At 36.0% G+C, this 23,334-nt stretch overlaps 1 pseudogene; it reads left to right on the top strand.

Moving 5' to 3' along the window:
• The first annotated feature begins 2,755 nt into the window (after positions 1 to 2,755).
• LOC122014032 lies at positions 2,756 to 17,286 on the top strand (annotated as a pseudogene).
• The last annotated feature ends 6,048 nt before the right edge of the window (positions 17,287 to 23,334 follow it).

The raw sequence follows: 23,334 nt of genomic DNA, 5'->3' as shown, positions 1-23,334 counted from the left end.
TATGGAAGTGTGTGCTCTTAATCCTAATATAATAATAAGCACATATATTTGATGTTTATTTCTTTAATTTATCAATGGGTGAGATTTAGTTCGATGAATCAATAAGCCCGATAAATTGGGAAATGGTATCACTTATAGTGTGTGTTGTTGATTATAGAAGGAAATTGTGTCCTAGAGATACTAGGTTGATAATGTCCACAAGAGGAGCTCATAAGGATTGTTATGTTAAACCATGTAGGTGGACTTAGTCCGACATGATGATAAGGTTGAGTGGTACAACTCTTGGACTAAGATATTAATTAAATGAGTTGTCAGTAACTCACTTAATTAGTGGACATTCGATATCTTAAACACAGGGAGACTAACACACTCATAATAAGAAGGAGCCCAAAAATGTAATTTGGGATTGGTGCGGTATTTCAATAATAGTTCTCTAGTGGAATGAATTATTATTGATAAAATTAAGTTGTGTGTTCGGGGCGAACACGGGATGCTTAATTTTATCGGGAGTCCAAAACCAATTCCTCCTCTCGGTCCCTATCGTAGCCTCTTATTTATAGAGTACTATACCCACCTATACCCACCTTCTATACCCACCTAAAGGGGGCCGACCAAGCTAGCTTGGGAACCAAGCTAGGGCCGGCCTAAGCATGAATTGGGGTGGTCGGCCCTAGCTTGAACCCAAGCTAGAGGGGCCGACCATATTAAATTAAAAAGAATTTTAATTTTAATTTTTATTATGTGGAAGATATAATTTATTAAAGAGAATTAAAATTAAAATATCTCTCTTGTAAAAGATCTACAAAAGATTAAAGAAAGAGATTAGATCTCTTTCCTTATTTGTAGATTAGTGAGATATTTTATTTTCTCTTTAAAAATTATTCACATGTTGTAAAATTAAAATTATGGAAATTTTTTTTATCAACCATGAAGAGATTTTTGAAGAGAAATTTTTAATTTTAAAATTTCCGGAAACAAATTAGGAAGTTTTAATTTGTTGATTAAAACTTGTCTAATTTATTTCTCCATGTGGTGGCCGACCAATATAGTTTAATTTGGGAAATTTTATTTTATTTTTCTCAATTAAATCATGTCAAGGAAATTAAGGAAATTTTATTGTAATTAAATTTCCTAATTTGCCTAGGCCAAGGAATATAAAAGAAGGGGTAGGGGTGCCTTCATGAGGTGAACCTTAAATATTTCTCTCCCTCTTTCGTTCCTTGGTGTGGCCGGCCATCATCATCCTCTCCCTCTCTTCCTCTTGTGGTGGCCGAACCTCTTTCTCCCCTTGGAGCTCTCGTGGTGGCCGGATACTACTTGGAGAAGAAGAAGAAGAAGGAGAGAAAGCTAGCATCTCTTGGAGCTTGGTTGGTGTTTTGATTTTCTTCCTTGGTGAAGCTTCCTTATTGTTGGCCGAACCTAGCTAGGAGGAGAAGAAGGTGGTTGGTTGTTTCTCATCTCGGAAGATCGTTGCCCACACAACGTCCGAGGTTAGAAGAGGAATACGGTAGAAGATCAAGAGGTCTTTCTAGAAGGTATAACTAGTAATTTTTCCTTTCCGCATCATACTAGTTATTTATGGAAATAATACCAAATACAAGAGGCTTACGTTCTAGTATTTCGAATATGTTTTTCGAAGTTGTGTTTTTTTTTTTTTTTTTCCTTGTGATTTGATTGTTCTTTTCGGTTAACCTAAAGTTATTTTAGGAAATTAAATATTAGATTTCTATAAAAGGTTTTGTCTAGTCGGTGGTGGTTGCTCCCATATCCAAGAAGGTCATGTGCCTCGCCACGTCAGTACTGGGAACCGATTATGGAAATTAATATTTAATGGAATTAATAACTTAAGGTGATTTGGGTCGAACGTGTTAAGTTCCGCAGGAGATCCAAGTCAAAACCTAAAAGAACAAATAGATTAAGTTTTGGATCAAACGTGTTAAGTTCCGCAGGCGATCCAAAATTTAATTTAAAAGAACACATGGTAGCTAGGAAAAGGTTCAGACCTTTGTACAAAATTTTTGTACAGTGGAACCTCTAGGCTTTCCAAGTAGCAACCAACACGTTTGAACCTTCGTTGCGTCGATCTAGACAGAGTAGTAAGGAAGACTCAGCATTTTACTCCATCCGTGTACTGGTGAAGGGTGGCTGTGTTGTCAAATTTGGCTAAATGGTCGTTTGGATCGGTTGTTCCATTATACTCTCTGATTATTAATTGGGTATAATGCTTTGGTATAGGGTCATTTAGGATCCCCTCCGAAAATTGTTGATTGACCCGTTCGGGTGAGTCATCTTCCCTAGGCGCTTTTCCTTTTTATGCATCCCGAACGGGAGTCTCATTTGAGGAAGATCCTTGGTCTCTATCCGCTCGCCCTCTTTCTATTGGGGGAGCCCATGATAGTGCACGGTTAAAGGGGATTGGCGCATTATGAGCGTCCCCATAGGAGTCGATCAATCTCCTATTTGGCTCCTGAGCAGAAACTTGATCCACTCGATCTTCTCTTTCTTTTTCAATCTGCCGACCTACTACAGAGGAAGCAAGCTCATGCATTGGTCGATCGGCCAACACCTGTTGCTATTGCTCCAGCATTTTCGTCGCTCAAGCTTGTATGAGTGCATCAAGTTCTTCTTGTGTCAGTGTCACTATTGTGAGTCGTCTAATGTCTTCCATTTTCTTCTTCGGGTACAGGCAACGTTCCCACAGACGACGCCAAATTGATCCTGCTAGAATAAAGGAAGCTGGAAAGCTGGGAATGGGATGACGGCTGACGAGTTGAAGACTTCAATTCTGCAAGAAAAACTAAAACCAGGGAAGGGGTCCCTGGCGTTGGTCCTCCGGCGCTCATGTCAGAATCAGGAAGAGAATGAAGTAATCAAGAAAATAGAAAATCTTACCTTTTCTCATACCTGGCGTTCCCTTTTATACTTTTCCTAGTGATTGTTCATCTGCCCTTATTTAATGACATTCATTGCCAGAGGAAGACTTCTTTGTCTTAACTTCCATGTAAAAATGATTGATGGAGTGTTCTTCTTTGTCTTGGCTTCTTCATATTTAATGATAGATAGAGTTCTCTTTTGTTTTCTCATCCCTTCCTGTGACGTCATTCCTTGCATCGAGCAGTCCGAGTGGCTCACTTTCCTGCTGACCACAATGACTAGCTACGGGTTTTGTTCATTCACCTGACTGGATGGGTGATCCGCTCGACCCAATGTATTGGTTGATCGGGATGACCAGATAGCTAAAGATTCCAGTGTTTGACCGCCTTGACTTTGATTGACACTGTATTAACTGACCCATGATAGGTGGGTCCTCCCTTTATCGCCTCATCAGCATCAATTGTTACTTGAATGAAATTGAGTATCAATTGGAATGTAAGGTTAAAACCTTGCGCACTGACCATGGAGGTGAATATTTATCTGATCAGTTCAAGACATTGTGTAATGATAAGGGATTATTAGATAGCTAACTATCCTAAAACTCTACAACAAAATAGGATTGCTGAAAGAAGAAATATGACTCTTCTTGAAATTGTTAGGTCTATAATGGCACAGGCTAATTTACTGATCTTTTATTGGGGAGATGAATTATTAGTTGCGACCTATATACTTAATAAAGTGCCTTCAAAATCAGTTCTATTTACCCCATATGAACGTTGGATAGGCAGAAAACTAGATTTAAGTAATCTGAAACCTTGGGGTCAGCTGCCTACGTTCATGATAAGACTCATAAAAATAGAAAATTAGGATCCAGAGGTAAGAATTGTATCTTTATAAAATATTCTAAAACTTATAAGGGTTATGTCTTCATTGGAGTGCGACAAAATGAAACCATCTTTGAAATAAAGTCAAGAGATGCTACTTTTCTCGAAATTGAGTTCCCAACATGAGGTGAAGTTGATAAGACAATTCCTCTATATGTGATAGAGGAGGATAATGTTCCTTTATCAACAAATCAAGAGATGTTTGAATCTAGTCAATTGAGTGAGAGTGATTTTCCACTTAATGGGTCAATTTCTCAATAGTCTAACCTACGAAGAAGTAGTCATCTGATTATTCCTCAAAGAAGGTTTGGCATTGAGAATGAGACATTGATGATTCTCCCAGTTAACGATGAGGAATCTCGAACAGTTGAGGAATTTCTTTGAGAAGCTTAGTAAGAGAAAAATAAAAAATTGCAATGGATGAGGAGATGGAGTCAATGTGAAAGAATCAAGTTTGGGATTTAGTTGATCTTCCTCCGGGCCGAAGGGCTATTGGGAATAAGTAGATTCTCAAAATAAAGAGGAAAGTAGATGGATCGATTAATCAATACAAAGCTCGTTTAGTTGCAAAAGGATATACTCAAGTGGAGGATATTGATTTTGAAGAAATATTCTTTCCAATTGTGAAGTTTGTGTCAATACGTGTCATCCTAGCTATAATAGCGCATTTTGACATGGAATTATATCAGATTGATGCAAAAATGATTATCCTTAATGGTAATCTTGATGAAGAAATCTATATAGCGCAGCCAGAAGGTTACATTGCTAAAGGCCAAGAGAATAGAGTATGTAGACTTGAGAAGTCTATATTTGGGATAAATCAAGTGTCTAGACAATGGAACATAAAATTTAATGAAGTCATTTTGTCTCATGGTTTCAAAATGATCAATGAGGATTATTGTGTTTATCTACAAAAGAAAAAAAGAAAGTTTATCATCTTATCATTATACGTTGATGATATGCTAATAGCTAGAAGTGACATAAAGTGTGTGATAGAAGTCAAATCGTGACTTTAATCACAATTTGACATAATAGATATGGTAGAAGCTGAGTACTTCTTAGAAGTGAAGATCATTAGAGAATGATCAAAAAAACTTTTAGGTTTGTATCAAGAGGCTTATATCACTAAGATACTACAACATTGAACATACACCTATAGAAAAAGGTACTGTTTTGAGCAAAAGTATGTATTCCAAGACTCCTGAAGGGATAGCCGAAATGAATAAAAAACATATGTCAGTGCAAATGGTAGTTTAATGTACACTATATTGTATAGTCGTCCTGATATAAGCTATGTTATTGGCTTAGTTAGTCGTTTCCAGTCAAATCTAGGATCGAGACACTAGAAAGTGGTGAAGAGGATATTCAAATATCTCAAAGGGATAGTGGATTATTGCCTTTATTTCTAAGGATCATATATGAGCCTGACTGGCTACACAAATACAGATTGGGCAGGAGACCTTGATGACAGAAAATTCATATATGGTTATAACTTCTTGCTGAATGGTGACACCATATCATGGAATAACAAGAATCAGGCTTATGTAGCCTTGTCTACGATAGAAGATGTATGGCTTGGCTTGTGTAGCCTTGTCGACAATAGAAGCTATATAGCTTGGCTTGTGTAGCCTTATCGACAATGGAAATTGTGTGCCTTATGCAGCGGTTGTGCAAGAGTCTGTCTAGTTAAGAAGATTTCTGAAGTATCTGAAGATTGCTGAAGATAGTGGGAGTCTTGTTACAATGTGCTATGATAGTCAAGCTGTTATAACTTTTTCCAAAGATCTCAAATATCACAGCAAAGACAAGCATATAGAAATTAAGTATAATTTTGTAAGGGATATTGTTGATAAGAAAATGATAATTCTTGAATATATCCCTACATGTACTATGCTTATATGTACTATGTTTGCAGATCCTTTTACTAAGCCATTGACTAAAGAGTCATTACAAGGACATGAGAAATCTTTGTGACTTCGTAAAATGTAACACGTTGTAAAATGTCATGATCTATTCAGTGTATATGCCTTTGTTACATTTAAAAAAAGTCTCGATAAACATGTTGGTAGATTGAGATTGGTCTATTCATATGGACAATTATATCTATTTGTTAAGTATAAATAGTGGTAAGACCGTTGCTTATGGGGCAACTTATGTAGTTGTGAATAGAGACGCACTCATAAGTTAAGGTCGCCTTGATAACTGTGCCAAGATGAGATCATTTATGTAATGATTGGAGTAAATGAACTCACCATTTACTGAATCTACATAGCTTCAGATTGGAATTCATATGCTGAATTTAGAATTAGACATTAGGTATATCTAGATTGAAATCTGTACGATGTTAGATTTTTGTGAAATATACCCTCTTCTTAGTAAAGAGAACAAAATCGTAACATGTGATTCATACCACATGTGCTATGGTAATAAGAAGGGTAGTATGAGAATGAATCCCTGTTTTTCTACTATGTGAGACCCTTGATATTATAAATTAATTTCAATCTTACCCTAAGTGACTATTTAATTGTTTACTTGAAGTTTTGATCAGTGTCCGCTACTTTAATATTTTCCTATTGGCTATGAGTCATTCGGTCTATGGAGCATAATTAGGAAAGCGACTTATTAGAATAAATAAATTCTAGCTAAAAAGGAAGATTAAGATTGATTTACATCTATGATATTTATTCACTGGTACCAGTTACATTTTTAGTTCAGTACATAAAATATAATTATGAATAATTATGTTGATTGAAGATGCTCTCGACATAATAGTCATTATGAGGGATTAGAGATGTTTATATTGATGTAAACAATTTAATCTAGGGTAAGACAAGTTATTGATGTCTCTGATTTGTTCTATTGAGCATTTATGTAAGGTATAACAATTTTCTTAGCAATTATTGCTCAGTACTTACTATCGCACGAACTATTTTTCCTAATGTATGGATTGAAGTTCTTGCTTTGGTCTTTGTGACTGATAGTTTTTGCTCTGGTCTTTGTGGCTTGATCATCATATGGTCTGTCTCTGATGGTCTTCATTCTTCAAGATTTTTGTGATCATTTACCTTTGTGGTTTAACTTAGACGAGTGGGAGATGGTAGCGTTACTGCTGTGTAAAGTAACATAAACATGGTTTACTACTATGTTATTATTGCGTGTGGTAACATAGACCATTTACTCCACTGCTGTTACTATGTCCAAGTGATAAAAGGAAGATGAGACCAGAGCAGAAGTGTGTGTGTGTGTGTGTGAATTGGTTGTGAAGAGGGATTTGGTTTGTGAATTTTGTGAAGAGCTTTTCGATTTTGTTTTGTGATCGCTCTTCCGACATCAAACAGATATCAAGATCGTCTCGAGAGATCACTGTGAATTTTATTTTGTATTTCATACTATTAGAGGCAACATTGTAGACTTTGATCTTTTCTTCAGTTAAAGTAGATTTCTATCATGGTGATCATATATATGATATTTAAGTAATTTTGTTAAGCATCTTCTTGTAGATGGCATGCTTCACACTAGTTTAACTCTGATACTGCAATAGCATGATTAAGGTGCATAAGATATCCACCTTAAAATCCTTCTGCTAAGTGGGAATAAGTGGGAAGATCATAATTATTTAATATGTTTATTAGTTCTTATTTTCTAAAACCCAGTAACTGGTTAATTCACTTTGCTCTTTTCTCCTTCCAAATAAGTTTGTGTTTGATAAACCAGCTTATACTTTCATAAGTTTTCTTCCACCATAACACATGCTTTTATTAGTATGAGAATTAGGAATAGGTGCTCATTTGGTAAGTCTTTTCCAGGAAAAAGTAACGAATATAGATCAACTGTCTTCTGTCATATGGAAAATCTGTCGTTTCTATGATTCTTTCTGTAATATTTCAGATTCTATCGCCTAGGAAGTAATGACGTTAACAGTTACTGTTGGGTTGTTAATAATGAGATTCTAGTTTACAAAGTTGATTTTAGTTAGCTATTTTGTGTGTTTTGAATTTTTTTTTAACTAATTAGTTCTTTTATATATTTCATAAAATGGTGAGGATATACAAATTTTACGGTATGAGCATGGGCAGAAGTATGATCCCCATTTTGATTACTTTTCGGACGAGGTTAATATTGATCGTGGTGGTCATTGAATACTCTCTGCTGTCATGATTTATTTTCCTCATGATGGTCTAAGATCGGGTGCGGCGAAAGCGAAAGAGATAAGCGATTTCACCTTTGCCACGCGGTGGTCATTGAATAACTACTATACTCATGTATTTGTCTGATGTGACTAAAGGTGGTTAAACTTGATGGGTTCACGTAAAAACCTAAGCCGCATGAATTCTAGATAATCAAAATAATAATGTGTATAGGAAAAATAAGAACATATGAGCATGGATCTTCGTTTCATTGAGAACATGGCATAAGAAAGTAAATAATACATAAACATAATGACAAAGAACCTGATTGAAGAGCTATATCTTTGTCATTTAGCGTCGTCAAGAAGATCCTATGGAAGAAGAAATAGCAGAAGAAAAAAGTAGGTCTTCCGGAGGAGTTAGGGTTGACGGCGCCGAATTCTCTTCATCAATGGAGAACGAAGAGATGTTTCAAGATTACCCTAATCCTCTAGGGACCAACCCATTATATAATGCACATTTATTATCAACCCATCGATAATAATAGATGCGAGACTATAAGTTCTACACATATGAGATCCACATCCAATTACCCGAAACTCACTAGACATAAGTTAGATCACTTTAAAGGGTTTGGATCGTATTCACGTGTGCAACTTACAAATAAGCCCACCTAATAGAGATAATTATATCCAATAATCTTCCACTTGGGCTATATATGAGTTGTATGTGAAATACAAGTAAAACTTTAGTTGATATCAAACTTTATTAGTACAAAATACCTCTGTAAATAATCTGGTCCATTAACTTCATTGGTATAGGGCTAAAGAGATCATAACTACTGTATATGATCGTAACAAACCCCAACAGTAATCATAATACCAATGTCATTAATGACATAGATCAAGATATGGATGTGTAGAGTGGAAATTACATGAAATGTGATCAATACATGTCAATTCCCAACTGGTCCTAAGATGACCTCAAAAGAGATCAGATCATATTTGCAAAATACTTTATGCTAAACTGCAATCACAAATCATGATCAACTTTATGATTCCAAAAGGAATCTTTATCATATTTACAAACATCAAATGCTAAACAACAGTAGTAAATGATGATATCATAGTCAGAATATCAAACAAACATGTAAATTCCCATTAATGTTTTGAACTTTAAGTACGTACAATGATAAAAACAAAATGTTTGTCTTTATTATCAAATATAGAGCAATATGATAAATACAGACTCCTACTAGATGAGTTCTTCTTCCATAAGAAGGACTCTCATATCCACAATATGCACATGAAACACCTTAGGCACCAAGCCTTTGGTGAGTGGATCGGCTAACATGGAATCTGTGCTGATGTGCTCTACCATAATCTGACAACTCTGAACTCTTTCTTTAACCGCTAGAAACTTGATGTCGATGTGCTTGGATTTCAACGAACTGCGGTTGTTCTTGGCATAAAGTTCTGCGGTTTTATTATCACAGTAGATCCTTAGTGACCTGTCAATGCCATCAACAATCTGTAATGCTGTGATGATGTTCCGTAGCCAAATCTCATGATTGGATACTCCGTAGCATGCTACTAACTCTGCCTCCATAGTAGAAGTGGCTACTAGCGTCTGTTCCAAGATATATCCCCTCCAGCAAGCATGAAGATATAGCCTGAAGTGGATCTCCTTCTATCTAAGCATCTAGCAAAATCAGAGTTTGAATATCCAATCACCTCCAATTGATATGATCTCCGATATGTGAGCATGTGCCTTTTAGTTCTTTGTAAATACCGCATCACTCTCTTTATCGCTTTCCAGTGTGACGATCCTGGGTTACTAACATATCTACCTAACATCCCCACTATAAATGCTATATCTGGTCGAGTACAAACTTGTGCATACATGAGACTTCCCACTACTGACGCATATGGGAATTGCTCCATCTCCTTTATTTTAAGTTCAAGCCGTGGATACTGCTGCAAGCTGAACTTGTCACCTCTTGACACGGGTGTGTCACCGGGTGTACAGTTCTGCATACCATACCTTATAAGCATCTTTTCAATATAGGCCTGTTGTGAAAGTCCAAAAATGCTTCTTGAACGATCACAATAGATTTGTATGCCTAAAACAAAGGATGCTTCACCAAGATCTTTCATTTCAAAATTACCAGATAGAAATGACTTGGTTTGAAGTAGCATATCCTTATTATTGCTCTTAAGCAATATATCGTCCACACACAAAACAAGTATAACAAACTTGCTCCCACTGAACTTGACATATTTGCACTAATCAACGGGGTTCTCTTTAAATTCAAATGGGGTAACCACTTGATCAAATTTTCGGTACCACTGATGGGACGCCTACTTTAAACCATAAATGTACTTCTTTAATCTATATACTAGGTGCTTTGAGTCCTTAGACTCAAAGTTCTCTGGTTACACCATATATAAAGACTCCTTTATGTCTCTATTGAGGAATGCAGTCTTTCCGTCCATTTGATGTAGCTCCAAATCATAATGAGCCACAAGTGCCATGATTACCCTAAGGGAGTCTTTCGTCGACACAGGTGAGAAAGTCTCTTTGTAATCAATGTCTTCTTTCTGAGTGAATCCCTTGACAATAAGACGAGCCTTATACTTTTCGACATTACCCCTTGAATCCCGCTTGGGTTTAAATATCCATTTACAGCCAACGGACTTCTTTCCTTCAGGCAATTCGACAAGTTTCCAACGTCATTGTTCTCCATAGACTTCAACTCTTCTTGCATTTCGTTAATCCACCTTTTAGGATTAGAGCATTGTGCTTCTTGGAAAGATGTAGGATCACTCTCCAACCCTATGTCAAAATCATGCTCTTGGAGATAAACATAATCACGAGAATTTGTGCTTCTCAGTTCCCTTGTGGATCGCCTTAAGGCACTTGTGTTTGAGGTGATTGAGGTACTTGCTCATCAATAGGAGGCAATACTTCAGTTTCAGTGGCAGGTTCCTCCAATTGCATTGGAGATGTCATGGGAATATATTGGTTTATATGCTCACTATATGTATGATACCCATAATGTGCGGTATGGTAACCATACTGCTACTAATCACATTAGTAGTAACCACAGGAGGATTGTCAACACATTCCTTAAAAGATATTTCCCTGATTTTATCACTCCCACTGTCCTCAATGAACTTAGCATTTCCTATTTCGAAGAAGGATCTATTAGAGAGATCATAAAATTTATACCCTCTTGACTTCTCAGAGTATCCTACAAAATTATAGCTAATCGTTCTTGAGTCTAGTTTCTTTTCTTTAGGCTTATAAGGCCTAGCTTCAGCTGGACAACCCCAGACATGTAAGTGCATAATGCTAGGCTTCTTATCCGTACACATCTCGAATGAGGTTTTAGTTACTGCCTTACTAGGTACTCTATTGAGTAGGTAAACTGCAGTCTTGAGTGCTTCACCCTACAAGGACTTTGGTAGAGAAGTGAAAGCCATCATACTTCTTACCATGTTTTTTAGGGTTCGATTGCGACGCTTAGCTACACCATTCTGACTGGGTGTACCAGGTATGGTATACTGAGGCACAATTCCACACTCAACAAGGTAATTCGCAAAAGGTTCTGGATGTTGTTCACCTGATCCATCATATCGATCGTAATATTCACCTCCATGGTCAGATCAGATGGTTTTTATTTTTTTACCTAGTTGAAGTTTAACTTCGGCTTTGAAAATTTTGAACATGTCCAAAGATTGTGATTTCTCATGAATAAGATACAGATAGCCAAATCTGGAATAGTCGTCTATGAAGCTAATAAAATATGTGTCCATTCCAAGATGCCTTAGGGAATGATCCACAAATATCTGTATGTATTAGCTCCAGAACATCACTACAATGGCTAGCCCCCTTATTACTTTTGTTAGTGGTCTTCCCCTTGAGACACTCTATGCAGACATCAAAGTCTGACATGTCAAGGGAAATGAGAATTTCATGTGACATTAACCTTTCTAAGCATTGTTTTGATATATGTCCTAAACGCCTATGCCACAATATGGAAGAATTCTCATTAGTCAATTTACGTTTTATACCTATACTATGTATTATCACGTTGTCAACTGTAGGAGTAAAGGTGTTCAATTTATAAAGTTTATCAACCAAGGAAGCATTTCCAACCAACACTGAATTAAAGAAAATACTAAAAATTCCATTTCTAAATGAACAAGAATAACCTGATTTGTCCAAACAATAAATTGAAATTAAATTCCGTCGAAAAGATGGTGCAATAAATGTATTTTGTAAATCTAGAAAAATATTGGTTCCTAAACAAAGCCTAAAAACACCAATCGACTCGACTTTAGTCTTTTTTCCATTTCCTGTATAGATGTATCTTTCACTATCAAGCGGAAGTCGGCTCCTGAGACAACCCTACATAGTGACACTTATGTGAGTAGTAACATCAGTATATATCCACCAAGTGTTAGTGGGTACAATAGCTAGATTGACTTCCGAACTAACAAAGTTGAGAAGTTTACCTTTCTTTACACACCAGTTAGCGTACTTGAGGCAGTCTTTCTTCATATGACCTTTCTTCTTGCAAAAGAAACAAGTAGATTCTTTATTCTGCTTCTTGTGCTCCTTATGGACATTGCCTCCAGAATTTGCAGTTTGTTTTCTTTTTCCTTTGTTATTAATCCTCTTTCGTTTCTTGCTCATACTTTGAGAACTAGATGTTAAGTGAGCACTCTCAGATATCTCAATCTTTAGTCTCCCCTCCTCTTGCACGCATTGGGCAATAAACTCATTCAATGCCCATTTTTCCTTTTGAGTATTATACGATATCTTAAAAGGAGTGAACCGTGTAGGTAGACATCAAGACGAAATGCACTAACATACCCTTATATTTCCTTTACCATTATACCGCATGGTTACCAACTTCGTAAGAAGTGTGGTAGTCTCGACCTTTTCATTTGAGGTGAATCGGTCTGCTAATTGGTCCAGGAAACTCTTAGCATCTTCTCCCTCCATTATTAAGCCCTTTATTGGTGCCGATATGGAAAGCTTCATGATACTCAGACACATGCGATTGATTTCTCCCCCAGTTGAAATTCAGCCCTCTGCTCTATAATGCTAGCACTGGTCAGAGGTACGGGGCGATCATTCCTTAATGCATAGTCTAAGTCCATGCAGCCTAAGACTATAGTTAGGTATTATTTCCATTCAGCAAAATTTGAACCAGTTAGTGTTAGGATGTTATTAATGCTGGCAGTTACAGATTGCACTGAAATTAAAGAGAGAAAATTATTTAAGATCACAATTTAACTAAAACCAAGAACATATAAGTAATAAAAAAATTCTGCAAATAAAATAAAATTTTAAATACATATAAATGGGCTCATTATGAGATACTAAGTATAGCATAATGTGTCTTCTTTTGGGCCGACACATTATTTGTTAGTGATACTCTCTAATATAACTCAAACTTTAATTGGCCACACAATGTGTCTTCATTTGGGTCGACCTATTGTGCGCATAATATGATACTTTATATGAGTTATATTTTGGTTCATAGCTTACAACAATCTTAATCGGCCACATAATATGTCTTCCTTTGGGTCGACATATTTTGTGCATGATTTAAACAAAATAATATTTTGTTCTACAGTTGTAAGCTACCCGATGCATATATCTGGCATAAAAGTAACCTTTCTTTGGGCCGATTACTTTTAGCATAGATATATGTCTACCAATACAAAATGCACTAAACCTACCTAAGGTATCTTCCTTTGGGCCGACACATTAGTTCAACTTAGTAGTACGTTGTGTAGATACACTCAAGAAAATTCTAGAAATTTAATTCGAACAGAAATTATTTAATCAACTTTAACAACATAACATTAGGCTTATTAATCGATTGATACCTTATGATAATGATTGGTATGATTCAATAAATTATCCCAATAGATCTAAAAGCCTACTATCACTACAAGAAAACAGTAAAATAGCGACGAAATATTAGCGACGAAATAACTATTTGTAGCAAAAATAGACTATTAGCGACGGAAATCAATTTCGTCGCAAATAATAATATTAAAAAATATTTTTTTCCCAAGGTCATTATATTTACGACGAAATTATCAAACTCGCCGCTAAAATTTTAATATTAGCGGTGTGAATAAATACGGATTAGCGACGAATCCGATATTTCGCCGCAAAAGCTTATTATTAGCGGCGAATTTATATAATTTCGCCGCTAATTTGTATTATTAGCGGCGAAATAACGAATTAAAAATTCGCAGCTAATATGTTAGCGGCGAAAATTGCAAATTCGCCGCCAATATTACCATTAGCGGCGAATTTGATATTTTCGCCGCTAATAACTCGAACTTGCTTTTGTAACTGTTTGCAGCGAATTTGAATGGGGTTAGCGACGAAATATTTCGCCGCTAACATTTTAGCGGCAAAAAAACATCAATATCGTCGCTAACAACTCAAACCTTATCATTGTTTGCGGTGAATTTTAATGGGATTAGCGGCGAAATATTTCGCCGCTAACATTTTAGCGGTTTGTGGCGAAAGGAAACTTGGTTAGCGACGATTTAAATCGTCGCTAAAATGTTAGCTGCGAAATTAATCTAATTCGTCGCTAACATCATCGATACCGTTTGTGCCCGTTTGCGGCCAAATAAAACACGTTAGCGACGATATATGTTGGCCTTAGCGACGACATTCGGGAGATCATCGCTAACGTGTTTGCAACGACAAAAGTTGGATTCGTTGCAAACAAATTTCTTAGCGGCGAATAAATTTAATTCGTCGCTAAAGGTTTAGCGTCGATTTAAATGACTTAGCGACAAGTTAATTATGTCGTTAATATGTTGGCGACGAAACCGTATAAAATCGTCGCTAATAATTGTTTACGACAAGCTTATAACGACGATTCTGGCGACGAAATTATATCGTCGCAAATAATTGTTAGAGACGAAATATAATATATTAGCGACGAAATAGTTCGTCGCTAAATATCAGTTTTCTTGTAGTGTATATGCGACTACATGATTTTATATATAGAACTCAAATTTCTTTAAGTTCTATAATTAAATAGTATTATTTAATACCATTTAATCCCTTAATCAGTGTATTAAAATATATATATATATATATATATATATATATATATATATATATATATATATATATTATTCTTATACGGTTTCAACGTGAAAACAAAATGTCGAAACAATTTTTTTTTTAATATGAAAGGCTGTTTCACATTGAAACCGTTATTATTTCATCGTGAAACATTAAACGATTAACACAAACAGAAAGTTAATCGGGAAAAAATAATTTCAATTGATTAAAAATAAATCTAATCAATTAATAATTATCAATTTAAGGTGAGAAATTATTTAAGAAAATTATTTAAGAAAATTTTTTAATCAATTTCTATTGATTTTATTCGATGTTTTAGGCTTGATAATTGATTGGTCGATCAAACCAATCCATTAAACCATTGCTACATGGAAGATCAAGCCTTTCCTAGATTTTCTATACAAAAGATTTCTACGGTCAAATAATTGTATTATACTAGGAAAATTTAATCTAGCATTCAAACAATAAATCGATGAAAATTTTAAACTTTATTGTCAATGAAAACGGCGAAATAGAAACTTATCTCTGATACCAATTGATGATTTCTCGTAAAAACCTAAGCCACATGAATTCTATATAATCAAAATAAGAATTCGTATAGGAAAAACAAGAACATATGAGCATGAATTTTTATTTCATCGATAACATGACATAAGAAAGTAAATAATACATAAACATAACGACAAAGAACCTGATTGAAGAGTCATATCTTTGTCCTTTAGTGTCGTCAAAAAGATCTTGTGGAAGAAGAAACAACGGAAGGAAAAGGTTGGTCTTCCAGAGGAGTTAGGGTTGACGGCGCTGAATTCTCTTCGTCAATGGGGAACAAAGAGACGTCTCAAGATTACTATAATCCTCTGGGGGTCAACCCATTATATAGTGCACATCTATTATCAGCTCATCGATAATAATAGATGTTGGACTATAGATTCTACACATATGAGATCCACATCCAATTACCCGAAACTCACTAGACATAAGTTAGATCACTTTAAAGGGTTTGTATCATATTCACATGCAACTTACAAATAAGCACACCTAATAGAGATAATTATATTCAACAAAACTATGTTTCCTTCTGCTGAGGTTAGTTTTCTAGCTACTTTCCTCTTTGATATATTTTATTTATTTCCATGGTTTGAAATTTCATACTGTATTAAGTGAAATTGTTAAAATATATTTTTCTGATAAATTACTCGATGCTAAGTTACAAAATTTTGAATTATACTATAGTTTCCATCTTTGATTGAATTTTGTTTTCATGCTGACTGTCTAATGCGTGGTGCTGATGATTGATTAGAAGGGGAGGAAAGAGACATTATCTATACTTGAGCGGCATCGAATTTGGTAATTTACTGTAATGATATGTTTCAACTGTTTCGTCCGGCTTCACATATAGAATGTTTCCTTTTTATGTTTCATCTTTTCCTTCTTCAACCTCCAATTTATTACCTGAACAATCCATCAAAACATCAGCACAATACTAAAACAAGATTGTTCCAATCAAAGATCGAAAGATTTTCGAATCTCGCTACTTTCTTTACATTAGACTTATAGATTGTGGCAAGACGTGCCTATTTCTGCTTATATGAGCCTAGAAAAATGGTGAATCCAAGCTTCTCGATCCTTAGATTCCTTGTCTGTTTGACTGGTTTACTGCTTGAGCTTTGCTTGTTCCAACTTTATTTGCTCTAGGAGCTGTTGAATCGCGGAGGGCATGCCAAAGATGACGACTTATCAAAGTGTGCACGGCAAGGGGTTGCAGGTGATGGCTCAGGATATAGTGAAACCATTTATATATACTTCATTCTTCCCTGCGATGAAGATTTAATGAGAACTATGATTCCATTTAATTGTTGGCTGTTGATAATTGGTGATTATCTGATTGGCCTTTTTAGTTATAGAGAGGGGATGCTCTTCTGTTCTTCAGCCTTCATCCAGATGCTACTACAGATCCACTTAGCCTTCATGCAGGATGTCCCGTGATAGAAGGTGAGAAATGGTCAGCTACGAAATGGATTCATGTGGCTTCCTTTGACAAAATCATCACTAGCCAAGGAAACTGCACTGACGAGAACGACAATTGTGGGAGGTGGGCTGCCCTTGGAGAGTGCACAAAGAATCCAGAGTACATGGTCGGAACATCTGAATTGCCTGGCTTTTGCTGGAGGAGCTGCAACGTTGTTAGAATTCTTTTCTGTTCATCTTTGTGTTGGTTCTGGATCTTGGTCGGCCTTTTCGTGTGCTCACTGCTAGAGTTTTAGTGCTCATTCGTATGCTGGCAGATTAGTTTATACTCTTATTTTTCATAGGAGTATCGAACTCACACAAGAGTATACTTGTCAATTTCAAAGAGACAGACAAAGGAATTTTTGTCGTAGTTTTACTAGTTCTATATTGTTATAAGGTGTGTTTGGTAAGAAAATTGTTGTTCACCGTAGCTTAGCTACTCAACTCATTGGTGGATTCATACGCAGATATGGTTGATTGTAAATTTAGGTTGAGGCTTCTTGATGATTGAGGTGACAATTATATTGAGGGTGATTGCAAATTTTAAGGTGAGCGTTGAACTATCATTACCCAGCTATCACACAATACAATGATGTTGCTCAAAATTAAGAACTTAAAAATTACTTTCACATTTTTAATCTCCCAAAACTCTCGGCCTCTATGTTTTCAACCCCCTCGATTTAGGCCGTCAAGTCAACAAATACACTTTGCTTCCGAGCTTGCTTTATGTCATCAACTCTGCCATCATATTTAGATAGCGTTGATTTAGGAGTTTGGAAATGAGAGAATAGATTTATTTTCAAACCTTATATTTGATTGATGTAAATAAAATTAAATTTTAGAATAAAATAAAAAAATTTGGGTATTGATAAAATCCACCTCCTCTCTTGAGTTTTGATGTGGAGTTTTGATGTGAATGGGAATGAAGTTAAGTTTTGAACGAAAATACCCTTAATGTATATTGTTTAATCTTTCTTTCATATCACTTTCTCTCTCATTGTTCTCTCTTATTATACTTTTTGTCTTCCTATTTTATCATCACACTTTCTCTATCATTATACTTGTTCCCTTCTCAATTTCTCCCACCATACATTCTCTCTCCTCATTTTCTCTTATCATATATTTGTTCTCTTTATTCTCTCCCATTACACTTTCTCTCTCATCAGACTTTCTCTCTCCCCATCCTCTCCTCCTCCGTGTTGGCCCTGGGACGGGTTAGCGGGGGCGCTGGGGGCGAGCGTATTCGCCTTTTTGCCACAATGCTTTCTCTCCCATCATCCATGCGCTAGTCACTATTACAAAGGTTAGTGGCTACCCGTGATTTACCTCCTCCGTGTTGGCCCTGAGACGGGTTGGCAGGGGCGTTGGGGGTGAGCGTAATCACCTTTTGCCACCATGCTGTCTCTCATCACACTCACTTTCCTAATTTTTTTCTCATCATATTTTTTTCTCTAATCACACTTTCTCTCTTATTATACTTTTTCTCTCCTCAATCTCTCCCATTACGCACTCTCTCTTCTCATTTTCTCTCATCACACTTTCTTGCTCTTCATTCTCTCTCATCACACTTTCTCTCTTCTCATCCTCTCTTATCATACTTTCTCTCCCATCATGTCCCCTCGGATGGGTCTAGGGTGTAGTGGCTAGCGCATGAGGTGTTGTCACCATGAGGTTCGAATTTCGGCAAAGCCGAGGTAAATGTCTCCCTTATGTGCTAGTCACTATTTCAAAGGCTAGTAAGCGCCCGTGATTTACCTCCTCTGTGTTGACATTGGGACGGGTTGGCGGGGATGGGCGTATTCGCCTTTTTGCCAACATGCTTTCTCTCCCATCACACTCTTTTTCCTCATTTTTCCTCATCACACTTTCTATCTTATCACGCTTTTTCTTTCATCATATTTTTTCTCTCCTCAATCTCTCTCATCACTCTCTCTGTCTCCTCATTTTCTCTTATCACACTTTCTCTCTCTTCTATCTAACTTTCTCTCTCTTTATTCTCTCCCATCACACTTTTTTTTTCATCATATTTTCTCTCTCCTCATCCTCTCTCATTATGCTCTCCCATCACACTCTCTTTCTTTATTTTTTCTCATGACACTTTCCCTTTCTTCATTCTTTCCCATCACATTTTCTCTCTCATCATATTTTCTCTCTTATAATATTTTTCTCTCATATTCAACTTTCTCTCATATCTAATTTTTTTCTTATTTTTCTCTAAGGGTATAAAAGAAAATTTTAGTTTATTCCTATATAAAATATTCAACTAACTAAACATTATTTTTAAGAGTACTATCCATGTTCATACTCATTTTCATTCTATAATACGATTCCTATTCTCATTTTGATTTTTAGAAAAGAACCAAATACCACCTTAATATTGTCAAGTCATTAAATGCACCAAGCTCGAAAAGTTTGCTCTTTGTCATTGATTATCTATGCTTGTAAATTCATATACTTCTAAGTTGTCGACCAATTGAATATACCAAACTCCTTGAGTTTTTTCCATATTATTCAATCCTTTGAGTTCACTACTCAAAGTTTCATGCTATAAAATTTTCGAATCTCCAAAAACTCCACTCATCCAAGAATTGAGCACACAATCTCAACTCAATACTTCACGACCTAAAGTCCTCTAAAACTCCACTACTCGTTCCAAGCCGTCAAATTGTTGAGAAAAATACAATTTGATTCTATTAGATCAATAAGCTCCCCAAACTTAATGTGTATATTTAAAGTCCTTGTCAACTTCATGAACATATTTACAATGCACATATTCCAACTCCTGAAATTGCTTGTACTCTTCCTTTGTGTGTGTTCAAAAGCAAACTACCAAAACAATTTGATGGCCCACAAAAAAGATACATCATAGACAATTTTAGGATATCAATATGAATGCAATGATGTCTATGTGGCATAAATCCAAGTCTCTTTTTGGTCGTCAAATTATTTTGGTAGTTTCCTCTAGCAATTCATGTTCTTTTTCTTAAGCTGGAATCATTAGACAAGCATATAGATAAAGAATCTGAATTCAAGCATAAAAAATTTTAAAAGACTAGTAATTATAAAAATGCAACGGTACCCATGTATGATGAATTTGAGCTCTTTTAGCCGTCAAATTATTTTGGTTTACAACGGAAGCCAAAATGGGTTGGGCACCCTAGATTGTTGAGAAGCGAGTTTGGTGGATTCATATTAGAGTCATGAATTTCAATTGGGTCGTCGGATTAACTTGTCTTTTCAAACAATTTAAGTAAGTTGCATTGACATTTTATTAAATATGGATTCAAGTGGACTGACCTAGGCGGAATGCGGGCCTAGGTGGGCTGACCCATGGCGGACTTAGGTTGACCTATGGATTGAGAAAAAAAAAATCCAAAACTTAAAATTAAAGTGGAAAACTCAACGGGGTCGTGAGTCCGTCTAATCCGCAATTCAAACATAAAATTTTAATTTTTTATATATTTTTTTATGGTCTCATGGGTTAACCCATTTAACACACAATCCACCTTAGGTTGGAGATTTTTCAGTCTACTAAGTTGGTCGGTCGACCTACCTCGGCCCATCAGATGATGAATTTTTGACATATCGATCTGTCTTGTCATGCATAAATCAGTCTATCTAACCGCACTAATTTAGACCTTTACACTGAACTCCTCCCCTCAGGTAGACCTGTGATATGGTCAAACCACAAGTGCATAGAATATCATCAAGTAATAAAAGATATTGATCCCATGAGAATTGATGGCTAAGTACTAGTTTACTAAACAAATACGATTGTCTAGACTAATCACTAGAGACATTAGAAGGAAAAGTAGAGAATATGGTGAGGGAAGAGATTTGAACGAGTAGAGAGAGAAGTGAAGGAGAGTGATTCGAGAGAATTCTATAGGAAAAATAATTTTAGGATTTCAATTTCACCACAATGATTATAAACACCTAATCTATATTTGGTTTTCTATCCTCAATAATTGTTTATGTAGGTAGAATAACGTAGAGTATCAAATGTAAACTTTTAGAACTACACTGACGTATTCGTTCCAATTCATCATTTACTCTCAGAGTGACAGAGCCGAGGGATTGCTTTCTTAAGGAGACTCTTGTTACGTGATCCAACAACCCTTGAGTTGTCTTCTCCTATTGTGTGGCGACTATGACAACCTATTGCTTCTCGTGACATACGGATCTACTTTCATAGTAGACTCTCTACGTCTCAGGTTTCTATGGGTCAGATGATTAAGTTCTCCTTTCGATTCATCCCTAAATCCTCATGGGATATGAATCTCATGCTTTTGACATCAAGATCATATGTATATAGTAGATCCAGACCACAAATGCACATATCATTGGATAAGAAATAATCAAACTTAATAGATTCAATAAAAATGAGTCTACATATCATAGGGCTAATCCCTAATCCTAGAATTAAGAGTTTACTCCATAGAATTAGAATTACAAATAGAGATCATCATTCACAAAGTTATAAGCAAGATCAAATTTATAAAAAGAGGAATAAAGCTGTCTTGATGAGTGAGATCACCTCCAGATGCTCCCCAATCCAAATTTTGAGCGTAAAGGCGTTGAATCTCCTTGTGATCATCCTTTGAAATCTTCTTGGTGCCCCTAGGCGGTTGTCAATCGAGATCCCCCTAGTTAGATATGAAATTATCCTTTTATAGGTGATTTGCAGGTGTTTGACACGGTCTCGTGGCGGCTGACACGACCACCCATGTTACGCGCTGTGAATCTATCGGATGGCGACATGACCTGTGCTGACTGGCATGGCCAGCCATGGTGGGCACTAGGGAACTCCTAGAAATTGGACATGGCCCATGCTGGTTAACACAGGATTTGAAACTTCAAGGAAATGGGTCACGACCCCTCCAAATTGGCCACAACCATGACATCTAGGAAGAACTCCGGCATTTATTTCCGAACTCCCATTTTGCTCCTTTTCATGCCCTATCATAAGAAATAAACAAGACCAGTTTTCCAAACTAGGAAAGTATCAAAATGAAGCATAAAGAGATGAACATATAAAATAGGACAAGATGTGCGTCAAACTACGATAAAAACTCTATATAAAATACACACATCAAAATCCCCTAGACCAATCCTTTGTTTGTCCTCAAGCAAACATCAATATCAAGAATACATGTGAATAACTAGCTTCCAACTTCAATAATTTCATCTAATCCTATCAAGTAGTATCATCATTAAGAAAAGGCATTCGATTTGTTTCACCAAGCCTATCAAACTAGTTTAAGTGCATAGTGTATAGTTTGCTCTTAAAGTTTTCAAGTTCCTCCCTAAGTCAAGTCATCATTCCATCGTGTTCCCGGGGTTTCTAGCATTAGACGCTTACTTGTCATAAGCAAGGTTCATTCCCTCTTCCTAATACAAAGTTTCAAAGGTATGTTCGGTATTGAGAGAAATGGATAAATATTTTCTTAATCACCTAACTCGGTTTCAAAGGGGCACTTTATCATTTCCACCCATGATAACTATTTTTATCCCATTTTTTCTATTTTTTTCCTTTCACTCAGAATATATATTTTATTGCATTTAAAGTTTGTTTCACATGAGATTTTGATTTTTCCAAATAAGTAGACAAAAATCGAGCATAATCCAGTAACTTAAATGTTAGGAGAGGGTCACTTATGGTCACTAAAGTACTAGTCCGATAAAATGAATCATAACTATGTTGTACTAAATTAATCATTCGGAAATAAACTATAAGTGAAATGTAATGGTTAAACTACCAAGCAAGCATTTGATGAAACATAATCAACTCAACAACGCTTCTATATAATCTTACTATAGGATAGGTGGATATGAATGACCAAAAGTCAAGGAATGCATTCACATGGTATCACCAAGACTAAACACATTAAAATTTTGCTTAAATGATAAAGCTATGCATGTGTGCTTCAATATGAATCTAAAAGATCAACATGAACTAAAAACAAAATGAAGTAATGCTAACAGATATATCAAACTAAACAACTATAAGAAAAACATCAAAAGTAGGCATCATCAAACAATACTTACTAAAGAAAAACTAACCTTGAAAATTAAGTGCTCCTCCAATAAGGCCAATCAACGTGGAGGATGAGGAGCAAAATGAGGAAGGGGAAGCATCTCCTTGCCTTGCTCTTTTCATCTTTGTTTCAAACTTTCACAAGATTAGGAAACTTACAAGAGGAAGTGGACGTTTAGGGCAAGAGGAGACTTAAATATAAGATCTAGATGAAGAGATTGGAAGAGTTTCCTGGTGGGAATAGGCCATGGAGGAGGCAACACAA

The sequence above is a fragment of the Zingiber officinale genome, chromosome 8B (genome assembly GCF_018446385.1).
Source record: "Zingiber officinale cultivar Zhangliang chromosome 8B, Zo_v1.1, whole genome shotgun sequence".
Classification (NCBI taxonomy): Eukaryota; Viridiplantae; Streptophyta; class Magnoliopsida; order Zingiberales; family Zingiberaceae; genus Zingiber; species Zingiber officinale.
Note: the sequence above shows the minus strand (reverse complement) of the source record. Positions and strands in the feature narration are given on the sequence as shown.